The sequence below is a fragment of the Thalassophryne amazonica genome, chromosome 16 (genome assembly GCF_902500255.1).
Source record: "Thalassophryne amazonica chromosome 16, fThaAma1.1, whole genome shotgun sequence".
Lineage (NCBI taxonomy): Eukaryota > Metazoa > Chordata > Actinopteri > Batrachoidiformes > Batrachoididae > Thalassophryne > Thalassophryne amazonica.
Window position 1 is genome coordinate 5,390,914 of NC_047118.1, and position 18,076 is coordinate 5,408,989.

The window sequence follows — 18,076 nt, forward strand, 5'->3', positions numbered from 1 at the left end:
GGTGAACATAGGCGATGATCGCCGTGAACTTACGAATAACGGCTTCTGTGTGGCGGTGTACCAAATATCGCCCCTTCGCCATGAAATTACGTTCTTCATTTTGACGGCTTTAATTTTGTCATATCATCATGAAAATTGATACACAGGTCAAGCATGACAACCTCCTACAATTCATAGGGGCCTCGCCCATGGGCGGGGCAAAGTGCCTCAATAGCGCCCCCTTGAAAATGTCAAAAACCCCTCCCCATAGGGGTTTTTTTTTGGAGTAGGGAGATGAAAATTGGTACACATGTGTGACTTGCATAGACATACAAAAAAGTCTCTTGCACCATGAGTCTACTCCAAACAGGAAGTCGGCCATTTTGAATTTTCTTCTCATGTTGAAATGATTTCCGCATGTTGTATTTGAACGAACTCCTCCTAGGGATTTTGTCCAATGCACTTCAAATTTCTTTGACAACATCCAAAGATGATACTGACCAAAAGTTATTGAAAGCTTTTCTCTATGTTGAAGGGTGTGGCCGCTATGGTGCCGCCATTTTGACCCTTTGTCATGGAACATCAAGTCATGATAACTCCTTCATGCTTTGCCTGATTGACTTGAAACTTCACATGTATGATGATGGTTGGCCCCTGAACACACCCAGGCCCTCTGTTTGTACACTGAGCGCCCCCTAGTGGATGAACAATCAACATGTCATAATTCCTTTTTTTAAACAATTTTAAACAAATCACACAATGCATGTGTGATTTGTTTAAAATTTTAACTGTGTGATGAGTGGTTGCCCCTGCATGCACATGCCCACATGTGGTCACAAGGGCACCCACTGGCCTGGGTAGGCGGTTGCGTGGAATGAGGGCCCGTATATGACTCCTTGCAGTCCTAGTTTCTATATGTATTTATGTATGTATTTATTTATGTATGTTCATTGTTAGTTGGTTTTCTATTTTATGTTGTGTTTCTATTCAGGTTCTTCTTGTCTCTTTCTCTAAAATTGTATATAATAACTAATCATTAGATTATTAATATAGAAACAAAGCTAAATTTAAAAAATATTACAATTTGTAATACATTTGACTCTTTTACGACAACGCTTATTATACAGAAAACAAAAGCACCCGAACGTGATGACAGCTGCAACAGCTTAATGCTAACTTTAACATTGAAAACGCCATAGACATGCTAACGTGTTAGCATCAGTCCCGTTTTTAAGTTATAAAATACATCTATCAACTGTTTCAGAAGACCATAACAGGTCAGTTTAACATAAAAAAAGGTAAATAATACTCACAGACATATGCTCTTTAGGGTTTTAGTGGGGGAAAATTAAGATACAGCGAAAGAAAAAAATGAATAAACAAAGCAATAGATCAAAGCACTGCTTCAATCTGCAAACCACTGCTTCGATTGGTTCAATGTTCAGAGCAAAGCTGCGCTGCAGAAAAGTTGATTACGGACCCGCTGCAGGGTCTGTAATCAATGTTGAGAAATGATCATTTTCCTGACAAACATCCCCAAAAACAACGGCCACTCTGAAGGACCGATAACAGAATCGTTAAGCAAAAAGCTTATTGATGTCAGTGGATTGAACCATTTCTTAACGATACCCAAAAGGAACCGGTTCTCGATACCCATCCCTAGTCACAACTGTTAGTTTTAGTTTGTACGGGGTCAAAAGTTAAAGTTGCTCCAATTTCACTAAAAAAATGATGCAAATTATTGTTTGAATTGATAGGGTTTTTTACATTGACAAAGTGGTAGAACCGTTTATACGTGTGTGTGTGTGTGTGTGTGTGTGTGTGTGTGTGTATGTATATATATATACGAGGTGTATTAGATAAGAAACCGACACTTTTATTTATTTTTTTAACTATATGGATTTGAATGACGTGCGATTACACCAATCATGCTTGAACCCTTGTGCGCATGCATGAGTTTTTTCACGCATGTCGGTGACGTCATTTCCCTGTGGGCAGGCCTTGAGTGAGATGTGGTCCCGCCCTCTCGGCTGAATTCCTTTGTTTCACACGCTGCTCAAGATGGCGCGCGTTGCTTTATCAAAATTTTTTCTGGACCTGTGAGGAATATCCGAGTGGACACTATTCGAGAAATTTAGCTGGTTTTCGGTGAAAAGTTTAACGGCTGATGAGAGATTATGGGGTGTTTCTGTCGCTGTAAGGACTTCCCATGGAGTGGGACGTCACGCAGCGCTTCCAGGCGCCGTCGTCGGCCTGTTTCAACCTGAAAACATCCTAATTTAAGGCTTAATTCACCCAGGACGTCGTGAGAGAACAGAGAAGATTCAGAAGAGGCCGGCATGAGGACTTTATGCGGACATTCCACTGTTTAAAGACATTTTGTAATGAAAGACGTGCGCGCAAATTCGCCGAGTCGTTTCCGTGACGACTTCTTCTGAAAGTTCTCTGTTCTCTGACGACTTCCTGGGTCAACAGAGCCTGAAATGTGGAAGTTTTCAACTTGAAACGGCGAGACGCTGCCGCCTCAAAGCGCAGATCGCCGTCAGGCGCCGTGGGCCGTCCTTAAAGCGACAGTTACAGACCAAAATCTCTCATCAGCCGTTAAAATTTTTACCGAAAACCAGCTGAATTTATTGAATGGTGTCCACTCAGTTGTGCCTTACAGCTTTTGAAAAAAATTTTATCATACAAAGCAGCAGTCTCTGAGCCATTCCTAAACAATGAAAAAAATCGACGAGAGGGTGGGCGACTCCTCACTCAAAGACTGCCCACAGGCGAATGACGTAACCGACAGGCGTGAAAAAACTCTCGCATGCCCACGAGGGTTCAAGCATGTCTGATGTAATCACACGTGATTCAAATCCATATGGTTTTTGAAAAAAATAATAAGGTCGGATACTTTTCTAACAGACCTTGTATATATATATATATATATATATATATATATATATATATATATATATATATATGTATATATATGTATGTATGTATATATGTATGTATGTATATATGTTTGTGTGTATGCAATTTGATTTTGCGAGACCGATGACGTATAGTGTGTGGGTGAATGTGGTGTGCGTGTATGACCTTCACCTGCCCTTCTTGATCAGCCTATAACGTTTTATTTAAAGCTAACAGATAATTTCTATCAAGAAGGACTGAATACCAGAACAACACAGAGACAGACAAGAACAAAAGACATGTGGTGACAGTAATAACAGTGAGGTGATGAAATATGTGAAACATCAAAGAGGCAGAACCCCAGCGGTACAACATACCAGGACAAACAGCCACACATAAACAGGCAGTGACAGTAACAGTCCGTTGTCTAATTAGTGTAGATCCATACACTTACTTTTTGACACCAGAGTCTTGATCCCCATGGGAACACCCAGATATGAATTGTGGTGACGACCATGAACACCGGACCATCCACATCCAGAGACACAGATCACACATAAATATCTGATCACTACTGTGGCTGGTGGGTTGGGCCAAGACCCAAGTACAGAACCTTATCATACGACATGGATCACTGTGGCATGACAGGAGCCACTCCGGTGAGTGCACGTACCTTTGATGGAAAGGGGTCCAGGATGCAGAGCACCAGGGGGAACTAGCAGAACCAGAACAGCAGAAGGGCCCAGGGGACAGGGAGGGCACCCACCAAGGCCGCTGGAGCAGCCCAACAAACTGCCAGGGGTGCAGCCCAGGCACAACCTTGATGCCCTGCTCCCAGACCGACCCCACCACCACTAGATCGACCACCCAAAGAGGCACAGTAAGCACCCCTGCACACTTCCCCTTGTGCTGGCCGAGGCCCACAAGGAGGCACCCTGTCACCACACCTCAAGGGTGATGACCCCACAGAGAGGAGTGAGCAGGGCTGAAGAGCTGGCACATCCAATCCCCAAACCCAGGGAGCGGTCGCCAAGCCGACAAGGGCAAGAGCCAGCTCCTAGATGAGGAGCAGAACCAATATGTCCAGAGCCAGGCCGCACCCAACAGACCCCACCCGAGACACCCCCAACACATCCAGCAGCAACATTCAGTCATAGATGGTCCAAACTCCACCTTTTTGGAATCATTCTGATCAGACACATAATGTGGTGTATTTTTCAACATGATTGGAGAATTTTTACATTTTGACCTCTGTGTAACCCTTCATTAACCCCTACCTGGTTACAGCTACCACACTGGGATGGCTATCATACATTTTTGTGTAGGCCATGATACACTGAGGCTGGATTGTAAGTGTTGTTTTGTCCCCTTAAGTGGTCGTGATTAAGAAAAACTGATGACTGGCTCATGGACTTTATGCAGTCGTTTGTATAAATTGTTGTTCATCCACATTGCTACTGTCACATTTGTATAGATATTCGCTTGTCTCTGCTCTGATGTTTGTCTCTGGATCTTCAGCCTTTGAAATCTAGAGACGCCTAGGAAGAGCTTATCATGAGGTCACTGAACAGAGGTGTTTTGTGATGCTGATACCTTTGCAAGTGAACAAAGGTCCACGTTTTTAGGGTCCTGGTGCTTCTTGTCTTACTATGTGGTTGTGTGACTTGGTTGCTAACAGTGACCTAATGGCCCAGTCATACGGCACTTAACGAAGGGCAATGAAGCCCTTATGAAACAAGACATCTGGACTTTTGTTGACTTTTGTTGGCATCCTTTAACCTTTGCTCAGCTTCATTCCTGCAGCTGGTACTTCGTCAGGATTTTTAAACTGTTGAAAAATTTGAAAGAAGCCCTTCTTTGAAATTTTTCACAAAAACTGAAAAACGAAAACCTCAGATTGTCCTTATTTCTTTTTGCTATCGTTCTTGGCGGTTTCTTATCATTTGCTTAGTTTATGTAACATTAGCATTTCGTTTGACTTTATTCAACCAGCTGAATGTTTTTTCACACTCCTCCACAAAAGCGTTTTTGTGGAGGAGCTGCAGCTCCGTCCCATCGCCGAGTCCTGGAACGCAGAGCTGCAGACACACACTGCTCCAGCAGTGGCTCCAGGCACGTTTCATTTAAAGCGTCGAGATTCGCAGGCTATTCTGTAATAAAGCTCGTTCGTCCACCTTTTCTCAATGAATTTTTTTTTTTTTTTAACTTTTTCCCATCTTTCAGGAATTGCTGCATCTCGTGTGACTGGGCCATTAGTTGACGATTACAAATTGGTACAGGGTTTTGGGTTCTGTCTGACAGTGGGACTGGGGATCTGTGCCCAAGACCCCTCAGCACTGTAGTATTGTATCACTGTAGTATTCAAAATGGTAGATAAACAGGATTTTCCAAAGCTGTGGAATATTTGTCTCCCAAAACCAGTTTTTGTTAAAGAAGTTTATGTTTTATTCTCATTTTCATGGGCTAACAATTAAAAGCCTGATCTTTGCTGGAGCCATCCAGCCATTCTGATCTGCCAGAAACTTTTTTGTCCTCGCCAAATGTCAAAGCTCTGGAAGCTGGATTTATGGAGATATTAAAGTCTAAAAATGTCTTCTCAGCTATTTTATTTTTTTATATGGAAGAAAAGTGTCAAACTAAAAAGGCTTAAATTCTCAAATTCTTCACTTAGGTTTTAGGACCAAATAATATATAACTAAAGTCTGAATAAATGCTGAGATGGCATATCTGAAAATTACACAATATTACTCTGCTGCCTCAAGATAGCAACAAAGCCAAAAGGGATTGATTACTCAGTTATTAATGTAATTGGCAACTATTTTCAAAATGTAGCACAGGTAACTCAGTGGGATACCAATATGTAGACCTGGGTTCGATTCCAGGTCATACTACCTGGAGGTGTCCTTGGATAAGACACTTCACCTGTGTTCTGGTCCAACCAGCTTCACATGGGGAGTCGTCGACACTCATCCACGTCACACTACAGAATCTGAGGATAAGCGTGGCACCAGTGGTCCTCAGGTGTATATCAGATTTGGGGCTCGTCCACATGGAGATGAACATGGAACTGGTATTTTTCGGAGGCTGAAAACGCTAATTTTTGAAAATAGGTCCCAGGAAGGATACATCTCAACATGCATCCTTGGTTTTCTCATGTGTATGCAACTTTTGTGAAACTACGATGTCATAGCTCCACCTCTTTAACCCCACCCTTAACCCTGCCCAGAAGATGCCTCGTCTTTCTCTGTTTGGTCTCTTGGACATCACGCCTGAAACACGTCCATTATATCAGCGTATGTGGATTGACATGATTCCAGGTCACGATTCTCTTCTTCTATTCTAGTCTACTTATAAGTTATAAGTTCATCCTCACAATTTAAAATCTTACTGTTCATCTTTAGTTCAATCCATGGCCTCACACCGACTTACCTCAGTGATATTTTGACCCCTAACCAGCCCAGCAGAGCCTTGCGCTCTTCAGACCAACACCTGCTGGTGGTTCCAAGGTCGAGGTATAGACAGTGGGGCGATCGTGCCTTTGCTGTGGCAGGTCCTAGACTCTGGAACTCTCTTCCTCTGGAGTTGCACTCCATCTCATCCTTGCCCCTGTTCAAAGCCAGGCTGAAAACGTATTTGTTTCAATTGGCCTTTGACACACAGAGCTGTGACTCCCTGGAAATCGACAACTGTAATATATTTTAGATGTATATGTTTTCTCTTATGGTTGTTTTTAACTGTGTGCAGCACTTTGATCAACTTTGTAAAGCGCTTTAGAAATAAAACTTGATCGATTGATTGATTGATCCTCAACATCTTCTTCTCTGTTATATGTGGGAGAGTTACAGCGCCACCTGCAGGCCTGGCATATGTGCTACTTTGTTGGCAGTGGTTTTGTGTGGACGCAGATATTTCTTGAAACAGTGCCGAGTTTACGGAACACTTTTTGAAAATGATAAAAAAAAAAAAAAACATACATGGAAAGTTCCCTTTGTCTGTGGACAAGCCGTTACTGCTTCTCCCTGACAGACAACTCAAAAAAACAAGAACATTGAGGACGTCGTTTTGGTCTCTGAGAAATTTGTCACACATTCCTGTGTCGGATTGGGACCTTAAAGCCAGTAAATATCTTTAAAGGTGATGTTCTTAACAGATTACTGTGTTCTCTGATGTGATTGTTGCCCGTGTTCACCTTAGGAACTGTCATGCATGATTTGTTTCAAGCCTTTGACCTCAACCTGGGTTCAAAGATACTCACGTTGACAGAGAAGCTACCAGAAGGTGCTGCCATCTTTTGTGCCCTTTGTCTGTTGCTGCCGCTGAGCCCCTTCTGACTTGTCACGTCTTCACACTCCCTCGGCTCATCCTGGCTTTTTTTTTCTCTGTCACTGGAGCCGACTACCGTCACATCTGTTGGTGCCTTCTGAGTGACGACCCCACCCGCCCCACTGACCCATCTCCATCAAAAGAACGACTGCACATACGAGGTCTATTAGAAAAGTATCCGACCTTATTATTTTTTCAAAAACCATATGGATTTGAATCACGTGTGATTACATCAGACATGCTTGAACCCTCGTGGGCATGCGAGAGTTTTTTCACGCCTGTCGGTTACGTCATTCGCCTGTGGGCAGTCTTTGAGTGAGGAGTCGTCCACACGCTCATCGATTTTTTTCATTGTTTAGGAATGGCTCAGAGACTGTTGCTTTGTTTGATAAAAATTTTTTCAAAACTGTAAGGCACAACTGAGTGGACACCATTCAATAAATTCAGCTGGTTTTCGGTAAAAATTTTAACGGCTGATGAGAGATTTTGGTCTGTTAGTGTCGCTTTAAGGACGGTCCACGGCGCCTGACGGCGATCTGCGCTTCGAGGCGGCAGCGTCTCGCCGTTTCAAGTTGAAAACTTCCACATTTCAGGCTCTGTTGACGCAGTAAGTCGTCAGAGAACAGAGAACTTTCAGAAGAAGTCGGCATGAGGAGTTTATTCGGACATTCCATTGTTAACGGTCATTTTGTAATGAAAGAACGTGCGGGCAGAGTCGCATGTCGGGCTGGACCCGACCGCGGGGGGTCGCGGCAGGAAAAACACCTCCGTTGGAAATCTTAACGGGCAAGTTGGAACATGCCCAAGCTGTTAAACAATTTCTCAGTTACTCACTTGTTGAAAGCCATCAAAAGCCGCCTGAATTTTACAAATGGTTTTCAACACGGAGGTGTTTTTCTGGTCGCGGCGCACACAGATTTGCGTCGTCGTCACGGAAACGACTCGGCGAATTTGCGCGCACGTTCTTTCATTACAAAATGACCTTTAACAGTGGAATGTCCACATAAACTCCTCATGCCGGCCTCTTCTGAATCTTCTCTGTTCTCTCACGACGTCCTGGGTCAACAGAACCTTAAATTAGGATGATTTCAGCTCGAAACAGCCAGACAACGTCGCCTGGGAGCGCTGCGCGACGTCCCGCTCCGTGGGAAGTCCTTACACCGACAGAAACACCCCATAATCTCTCATCAGCCGTTAAACTTTTCACAGAAAACCAGCTTAATTTCTCGAATAGTGTCCACTCGGATATTCCTCACAGGTCCAGAAAAAATTTTGATAAAGCAACGCGCGCCGTCTCGAGCAGCGTGTGAAACAAAGGAATTCAGCCGAGAGGGCGGGACCACATCTCACTCAAGGCCTGCCCACAGGGAAATGACGTCACCGACACGCGTGAAAAAACTCACGCATGCGCACGAGGGTTCAAGCATGATTGGTGTAATCACATGTCATTCAAATCCATATAGTTAAAAAAAAAAATAAAAGGGTCGGTTTATTATCTAAGAGACCTCGTATATGTACAGGTAACTAAATATGGAGGGGACACACACTGAGGAAGACACAGCAACAGCAAGATAGTCCAGGGACCTGAATCAGCGTAGGAGTGACTTTGTGATGAATGACCGTGTGAAGGAATGTGGGACACGGAAGCCAGTGTGACATGACTGATGGAACTGGAGCAGAACGCTGCACAAAGGCGAACGGCATCGGTGTGCACATTTCCGTGTCCTGTTACATGATTGAATCTTGTGCCACCTGAGAGACTGTGTCACATTTTTCAGAAGTGCCAGTTTCTTCATGTTCACGTTAGCAAATTTCTATCCTCCAGTCAGCTCCGCGAATATTAGCGTGGTGTCGCAATTGTAATTTATATTCAAATTGAGTGAGCTGTGTAATGTGACCCCTCCTTTTTTTAAAGGACAAAACATAATTGGAAAAATGAACAATCATAAATTTATTGGGCATTTTTATGACTTGGTTGCACATTGTTTAGGGCTACAACTAATGATTATTTTCACCATTGATTAATCAAATTGGCTATGCATTTGACAGATGACAGGTCGACCTGGATTGTTTCCAAAAGCAAGTGGTGGATACAGTACTGCATAGTAACGGTGCATGCTGTCAAATCTGACCTGAATGACCTTTTTATGTTTGACCTTAACTGGAGACAAGAAGGCACATGTATGTATGTATGGATGAATGGATGAGATTTATTGTCATTGTCATTACAAGTGCAACAACAACGAGATTACGTCCACACTCACATTTCCACAGACAAGATACAGCAATTAATCCACAATTATTACTTGTTTACCATAATAATGACACACATCAGATTTAATACAACACATATACATTTGACACTGTTTATGTGCACTAAACTTGAAACAGTCCGTTTTCCAAATTGAGGCGATGTGAGTGTGTGGTACCCACTGCAACAGTCGCACCGCCACTAGCTTGGGGAGGAACGGGGACCTGCTGCAGCTAAAACTGTGCAGCCCCCGGAGGGGAGAAGGGGTGCCGTGAGCGGTGGCCGGGATGGGGTGTGTGATGGGGGGGCAGGAGGGGAGGTAGGAGGGAAAGTGGAGCATGCTTCAGTCTTTGTCTATGTGTGAGTCTGTCTGACCTTGCGTACTGTAGTAAGAGAGATAAGGAGGCAGCCAATTTTCCCAAGCTGTAGAAATTCGTCTGGAGGAAAAACAATGGGCATTTTATCCTTGAGAGGCTCATAAGCCTGCCGTGTTTGTGGTTGAGCAGTGAAAAACACTTTCCAGCTTCACATGAACAAACCAGATCCAAATTATGAAAATTCCCCAGCCTCTGAAATCTTCACCTTCTCCTGCAAGGCGCGCATTTGCTCCAAGATGTTATCCAATTTGCGTCTGAGTTCAAGGGTTAACACAGTCTAAGAATGCATCGCCTTGCCCAACTCATTAATCATGACGGACAAGCGAGGGGTCGTGGTTTTGGTGGCAGCCGTCTTGCCAATCTTCCGGTAGGTCAGGGCAGCACATAAGCCAATAAGTACCAGCCCTCCTACTATGAAACCAAATATGAATAAGTCCTCGACGTCCTCCACAGAGAAAGGTGGAAAGCACGTGACCAGCCATGTCTCCCAGGCATCGAGAACGTAGCCCGCAGGGGAAGTTCCATCCGGGCACACAGGGTCCCCTGGCCCTGATCTTCTTGTGGAAAAAATGGTGTCAATAGCGTTCAGAGACCAGCTGATCAATTCCATGATTAATCCAATATAGTTTGAAGAATTCACAGCCTGGTGAAGTAGGGACTTTGAAGGTTGGAGCAGAGATAGAGGAGAAAGGAGGAGATGCGACCGCCCTCGCAGGAGTCCCAAGCATTATTATAGTATGTGTGCATATATATATATATATATATATATATATATATATATATATATAGGAGTCCCAAGCATTATTATAGTATGTGTGCATATATATATATATATATATATATATATATATATGCACACATACTATAATAATGCTTGGGACTCCTGCGAGGGCGGTCGCATCTCCTCCTTTCTCCTCTATCTATAAAATTAATGAATGGAATATATATATATATATATATATATATATATATATATATATATATATATATATATATATATATATATATATATATATTCCATTCATTAATTTTTCTATGACATATCCTGGTTGCTGTGGCAGCCGAGCAAGCAGCTCATCCCACACTTCCCTACTCTCGTCCAAGTCTTGTAACTCTTCCTGGTGGATCTTGTGGTGTTCCCAAGCCAATTTGGAAACATTAATCCCTCCACTGTGCCCTGGGTCTTCCACCTGGTCTCCTTCCAAGTTGGACATGCCTGGAAGAACTCCCTATGGAGATGACGGGGGTATCTTCACCAGTTGCCCAAACTACCTCAACTGGCTTCTTTCAATGCTAAGAAGCACTGGCTCTACTCAAAGTCCCTCCTGTCCAGGAACGTAAGCCTCGGTATCTGAAGAGGAATCTTATTCTTGCCACTTGTATCCAGGACCTTATTCTTTCAGTCATTACCTAAAGTTCATGACCACGGGTGAACATAGGAGCGTAAATGGTCTGGCACAGCATCCACATAACCTCAGATGCAACCCCAATCCTTCTGTCGACCTCACTCGTGAACAAGATCCTGCGATACTTAAACTCCTCCACTTGGGACAATAACTCTCCCCTGACCCAAAGAGGGCAGTCCACCCTTTTCTAACAGAGGAACATGTTGTCAGATTTGGAGGCTGCTGATTCTCATCCCAGTTGCTTCACACCTGCTCAGTGCACATTGGTGGTCACTGCCTGATGAAGTCAACAGAACCACATCACCCACAAAAAGTAGAGATGCAACTCTGAGGTCACCAAACTGCAAACATGGTTGTGTTTTATTTTATGCAGCAGTTCATTTGTATATATGCAAAGAAAATAATGTATATCATTTTTTCTTTATGGATAAAATGTTTTTTTTTTCTTTTTTTTTTTTTTTTACAAATGAGCTGCTGCATAAAAGCAAGTTTCAAGCATACAGTCTACTGCTGAGTGCCAGGAAAAAAACAAAAAAAAAAAACCCAAAAAAACAAACAAACAAAAAAATATATATAGTTTAGTTCATATCACAAGCTTTTCCTCTTCAGGGGAGTGCAGGCAGGATGGAATGACTGGAGGAGGATGTCAGGACTGTTGTGTGATTAAAAGGTTATAGTGAAAGTAAAGGGACAGATTTATTGGATGGCAGTACAATCTGGAATGATGTATGACTTAGAGACGACGGTTGTAGTGAAATAACAGGAGGTGCAGTTAGAGATGAGCATGTTAAGCTTCTCTGGCTTGGAATTCAAGGAAAGACAAGATCTGAAACAGGCAAATGTGGGCCGTTGTGATAGTGAGACAGATCAGCACACAGGTTGACAGAGCCAACAACACATTGGGACTGTTTTATGAGGCAGGGACGAGTCCCTGTGTATGGCAGCAAGGAGTACTGGAAAACAAGGGGAAGACCAAAGAAGAGGTACTTTGATGGAGTGAAGTACCACATGTATGTAGGCAGTAAGAGGGATGAAACCACAGGCCCAAGACAACGCCAGATAGGGCATTCAGGACAGAACGAAGGGATGATTTTCACTGTCTTTTGCATGCAAAGAAAGGACAGCTATATTTGTCTGCAGACATGAGAAAAGTCTGGGGACTATTTAATCACAGCGCAGCAAATGAGGTCAGTAGGATGAGCGAGTCCGAGTGAGGAGGATTATAGATATCCCTCCTCTCAGTGCTTTACAGGCTGCTGCAGGCAGCGGAGGAGGGGGAGACCCGCTGATGCTTGGTGACAACAGAGACTTTCATTTTCAGTCGCCAATCATCATTCTGGTGACACCAGGAAAAGTAGCTAGATTTGTCACTAGTCGCTTTTGAGAAAATAAGTCGTCAAGAGGGTTTGGAAAGTCGCCAGGTTTAGCGAGAAAGTTGACAAGTATTCAGGCAACACTGAATGTAAACACATGCAACGTGAACTCACCCGTGCACAGCCCTGTACCAAACCGGTTCAATACAAATACATGCACCGTTACACCCTTACTGTCTGATATACTTGTTTGCGCAACATCTTTTACAGAAAACAAGGAAAGAGAGTCAACCTTTTTGGTGGGCAAAGTTAGAGTTGAAACATGCTCAACGCCGGACTTGTCTGAGGTCTTAGTGAGGTTGAGAACTTTCACCTTGACACAGAAAGTCTCTTTCAAGATATTGTTTGTGCAAATTTGCAGAGATGCTGTCACCTGGAGGAGGCCACAAGGTCTAATTGAAGTGACCTTAATAGATGAACTCATTATCAAGATCCCAGCTTATGCAAAGCTTTAGAGGTTCAACCTCTTGGTGATTGTGAACAGGATTTGGTGAACGGGATTTGAACTGAACATCCTCTGGTCACAAACCCACCACTTTTAAGAAAAGGGGAAAACATTAGTATATACCAAAAGCTGACATTGTAGTACTCCAACAGCGTTCTGTATCCTCTTAACACTCCAGCCTGCACTATGTTTTTGGAGCACTTCATAGTCTGCGTAACTGGATTGGGTAATGAAATATGGAAAATGCTGTCTGTAAAATGGATCTCTGCTGCTACTGTTCAAGTCACTGTTGTTTTTATGCATTTTCAAGTAAGGTGTTTGCAGAGCCACTCTTCTAAGGAAGTGGGATGAGCTCTGTGTGGTCTCTCTCTCTCTCTCTCTCTCCAATATGACACGTACGACTGAGTGTATGAAAGCATTTCTTATCCCTTGGTTGCATCAGAAAAAGCCTCCTCAGGCCATTAATGTCATCTTGCGTAAGACGTAATGAATATCTCTAATTCCCGGTCTCACGTGTCTTTACACCTCACGCTAAAAATTATTTAAAGCCCCCAGATTCAAAATGTGGGAACAAACTGATGCAGGTTTCCTCTTCGAATAAATCTCAGGTTTGTCTCAAGGCTTTGCAGTTGCACAGTAAGATGTTTTCTGTAACTATGGAGCCAGTTTGAAATGGGGAAAGGCTCTAATGTCTTTTGTTGCTTTTGAAGTACACTTTAGTTCATTGCTCATCTGCACAGTGAAATGTTGTCCTTTGACTAGAGCGGCTTTTGTCTGAATTTAAGCGGATAATATGCTCTAAAATTACAGTTATTCTGCTATGTTTTGTCAGCGGTTGTCCATGAATTTCTTTATTTTCTCCATGCGGTTCTGTTTTCACCATTCTGATACAAGGTGACATCTCCTTATAGGATGCTTTTTTTCCCCCAGATATACGAGGTCTATTAGAAAAGTATCCGACCTTATTATTTTTTTCAAAAACCATATGGATTTGAATCACGTGTGATTACATCAGACATGCTTGAACCCTCATGGGCATGCGAGTTTTTTCACGCCTGTCGGTTACGTCATTCGCCTGTGGGCAGTGTTTGAGTGAGGAGTCGCCCACCCTCTCGTCAATTTTTTTCATTGTTTAGGAATGGCTCAGAGACTGCTGCTTTGTTTGATCAAAATTTTTTCAAAACTGTAAGGCACAACTGAGTGGACACCATTCGATAAATTCAGCTGGTTTTCGGTAAATATTTTAACGGCTGATGAGAGATTTTGATCTGGTAGTGTCGCTGTAAGGACGGCCCACGGCGCCTGACGGCGATCTGCGCTTCGAGGCGGCGCCGTCTCGCCGTTTCAAGTTGAAAACTTCCACATTTCAGGCTCTGTTGACCCAGGAAGTCGTCAGAGAACAGAGAACTTTTAGAAGAAGTCGGCATGAGGAGTTTATTCGGACATTCCATTGTTAACGGACATTTTGTAATGAAAGAACGTGCGGGCAGAGTCGCATGTCGGGCCAGACCCGACGGCGGGGGGTCGCGACAGGAAAAACACCTCCGTTGGAAATCTTAACGGGCAAGTTGGAACATGCCCAAGCTGTTAAACAATTTCTCAATTACTCACTTGTTGAAAGCCATCAAAAGCCACCTGAATTTTACAAATGCTTTTCAACACGGAGGTGTTTTTCCTGTCGCGGCGCACACAGATTCGCCGAGTCATCACGGAAACAACTCGGTGAATTTGCGCGTACGTCTTTCATTAAAAAATGTCCTTAAACAGTGGAATGTCCGCATAAAGTCCTCATACCAGCCTCTTCTGAATCTTCTCTGTTCTCTCACGACGTCCTGGGTGAATTAAGCCTTAAATTAGGATGTTTTCAGGTCGAAACAGGCCGACGACGGCACCTGGAAGCGCTGCGCGACATCACGCTCTGTAGGAAGTCCTTACAGCGACAGAAACACCCCATAATCTCTCATCAGCCGTTAAACTTTTCACCGAAAACCAGCTAATTTCTCGAATAGTGTCCACTCAGATATTCCTCACAGGTCTCGAGCAGCGTGTGAAACAAAGGAATTCAGCCGAGAGGGCGGGACCACATCTCACTCAAGGCCTGCCCACAGGGAAATGACGTCACCGACACGCGTGAAAAAACTTACGCATGCGCACAAGGGTTCAAGCATGATTGGTGTAATCGCACGTCATTCAAATCCATATAGTTAAAAAAAAATAAGTGTCGGTTTCTTATCTAATACACCTCATATTCTTGCTTTTTTTTAAAAGAAATTCAAAACAGATGTCATCTTTTCATGCTGTCAATGCTTTTCAGCAGTTGTGCATTTAGTGGTAAACCCTTTGAGTTTACTTGAATGGAGTCTCATTTTTATTGTTGATTTTTTTTTTTTTTCGAAGATATGCCGACTTGCTGGAGGATGTTCTTGTTCTGGCCAACTGCATTTTTGGGAAAGACAAATCTTCCTCCACCACAGTTGGGATATTTAGCCTTCCAGACCCTTTGGTGTTTTTGGATATAAACAGTTCAAGGAACAAACCACTCACACCTCACTGGGATTTTATTGGGGTCTCAAATCTCAAATCAAAGAGCTGATAATACAGAAAAATGTGTGACTTGTACTCCAGTGCGATTTGTACGCACTTCACTTGTATACAGGTTTTTCATCTTCTTGAGGCATTTTCTAACAGGTGTGACTTATACTCTGGAAATTATGGTATGTACGGTTTTTTAATTTTTTGCCAGACAGACAAAGGATCATGTAACAGATAACTGTGGATCTGATTTTTCACAAACCTTAAACCTTTGACCGATCTGCTCCAAATCATCAGACACTCACCCAAGGAATATTTGTGCCAACTTTGGTAAAAATGTACTTATTAGTTTGTGAGTTATTTCAGTGACATAAACACATTACAATACCCTTTGCTACCGCCAATATGCAGGGTAATAATAGTAAAAACAAAGGGGACGGGTGCTGCATGTGGCAAAAGTGCTGTAATTCCAATAATATTCATCTTATTTGAATGTAAATCCCTGAAAAGCTGCTTGTCTTCCTTTTGGGGTCTCTCTCTCTCGCTGTCTCTCTCGCTCTTTCTTTTTCCTTTCAAATCTCTTATGCTTCGGTTGGCATTTGCATTAATAGAAACCTGTCACCATCCAACCATCCAAGTATTTGTCTATCATATCCCAGCATAAATAAGAAGTTTTGCATGCGCTGTAATTAGTGAGTGATTTAGCTCACTGCTCATCAGGCGTGTTAAGTCACCCAAAGCAAACACCCATGGGACTCAACCGCCAACAGACGAATCCCTGTGAAACTGCCTGGGCAATGATGGCAGGTTCATTAAAAATGTGTTTGTGCTTAAAGCTGCAAGTGATTAATTATTATCTGAGAGATGGTGGAGGTAAGAGTGAGCGAGGGGACTAATATTGAAAGAGAAGCTGAAGGTACAGAACAGATTATGATCTTGCAGGCAACACATCGCACAGTGATTACAGAGTGCTATTGAAATAGGTCAGTACAACAATAAAAAACTGTGCTATAGCTCTTATTCTCATTACAGGCTGAGGCGAGGAGAGCAGAATGCTCTGTGTGTGTGTGTGTGTGTGTGTGTGTACACTGTGGTGTGGAAATAAATTTCAGGAAGACTTTCTCTCCGCTTAGTGAGCTCTTGCACCCACTATGTTCTTTTTTACTAATACACATCTGGGGTCTCTTTGCACGTCTGTTTTACTGCTGGTTGCATAATCAGTGATATTTGTTTTTACTTGAAAACTGTGCAAGAATATAACCGAGGATAGCAATGTGGCTTTTAGATGTCCCACACACTTTTGCATTGACATGAAAATGAATTTGCAACAGTGTGTGTCTACAGGAACAGTGATTAGGAGCAGAGCTGCTGCCCTTCACCAAACTGGACAGACTGTTTTTTTTTTTTGTTTTTGTTTTTTTTGTTTTTTGTTTTTTTTCAGCAGAAGGTGATGGAGATTATATTCTTTTTGCATTTCTATTTTTCCAGAATGTGTCACACTGGAGTCTAAGTTGCACCTGTTAAAAAACCGTTTTGGCTCTTCAAGTTCCACCTGTTAAGAGGAAAAACATATTTACAATGGAGTATAAGTCACACCTGAGTATAGATTGCACCTGTTAAGTGCTTCTTGAACAGGAAAAACACGTTTTTATATATATATATATATATATATATATATATATATATATATACACACACACACACATACAGTATAAGTTGCACTGGAATATGTCACACTGGAGTTTACACCTGTTAAGAGAATAAACCAACATATAAATCACACCTGTTAAAAAATGGCTCTTGAGAAGGCAAACCTATATGAATGTCAGACAGGAGTATAAGCTACTCTTTGTTCTGTATTATCAGCTCTTTAATTTAGCATTTTTGCGCATTGTTGTAATTTTACTGTAGTTGTACTTTTTGTAGCACAGAGCTGGTACTTAACAAAATTTCCTTATGTCTATGCGTAATGACATTAAAGAATTCTTGATTCTTGTGGTGTAGTTTTTATTATTGGCATTTGTTCTTTTTTATTAGAACTTATTTTTAGTGCTTTGATCCCTACGAAAGTCTGATGTAAATAGTCATTATAATTATCATTATGAATAACGAACGGGTGATTTTTCAGTATATAGGTCACACTTCAGTATAAGTCACAAGACCTCCCAAACTTGTAAAAAAAATATAAAAAAAAATAAAAACCTGTCAAACACATTTCCATCTTTGTAACTGTTGGAGCGGACCTTTTACAACAATATCACACAACTGTAAACCCAAAACATCAACATGAAATTAACAATTTACCTCGGTCACACCCCGCGCATCCGTTGATAAGAGAGGGAAAGATGACCAGAACTCAGTCCAGTTCTCAGATTGACCCCGCCTTTAATACAGAGAATGAGCCAAAGAAAAAAATAACAGAGAGTCTCTGGGTTCACGCTTAGTTTGTCCTAGCAATCACGCTCTGAGCAGGAACCCAGTCTACCTCT

At 42.5% G+C, this 18,076-nt stretch overlaps 1 protein-coding gene across 1 annotated transcript in view; it reads left to right on the plus strand.

Moving 5' to 3' along the window:
* asic2 (acid-sensing (proton-gated) ion channel 2) overlaps nt 1–18,076 on the plus strand; it is a 1,153,097-nt gene that overhangs the window by 14,078 nt on the left and 1,120,943 nt on the right. The gene's annotated exons all lie outside the window — the stretch shown is intronic.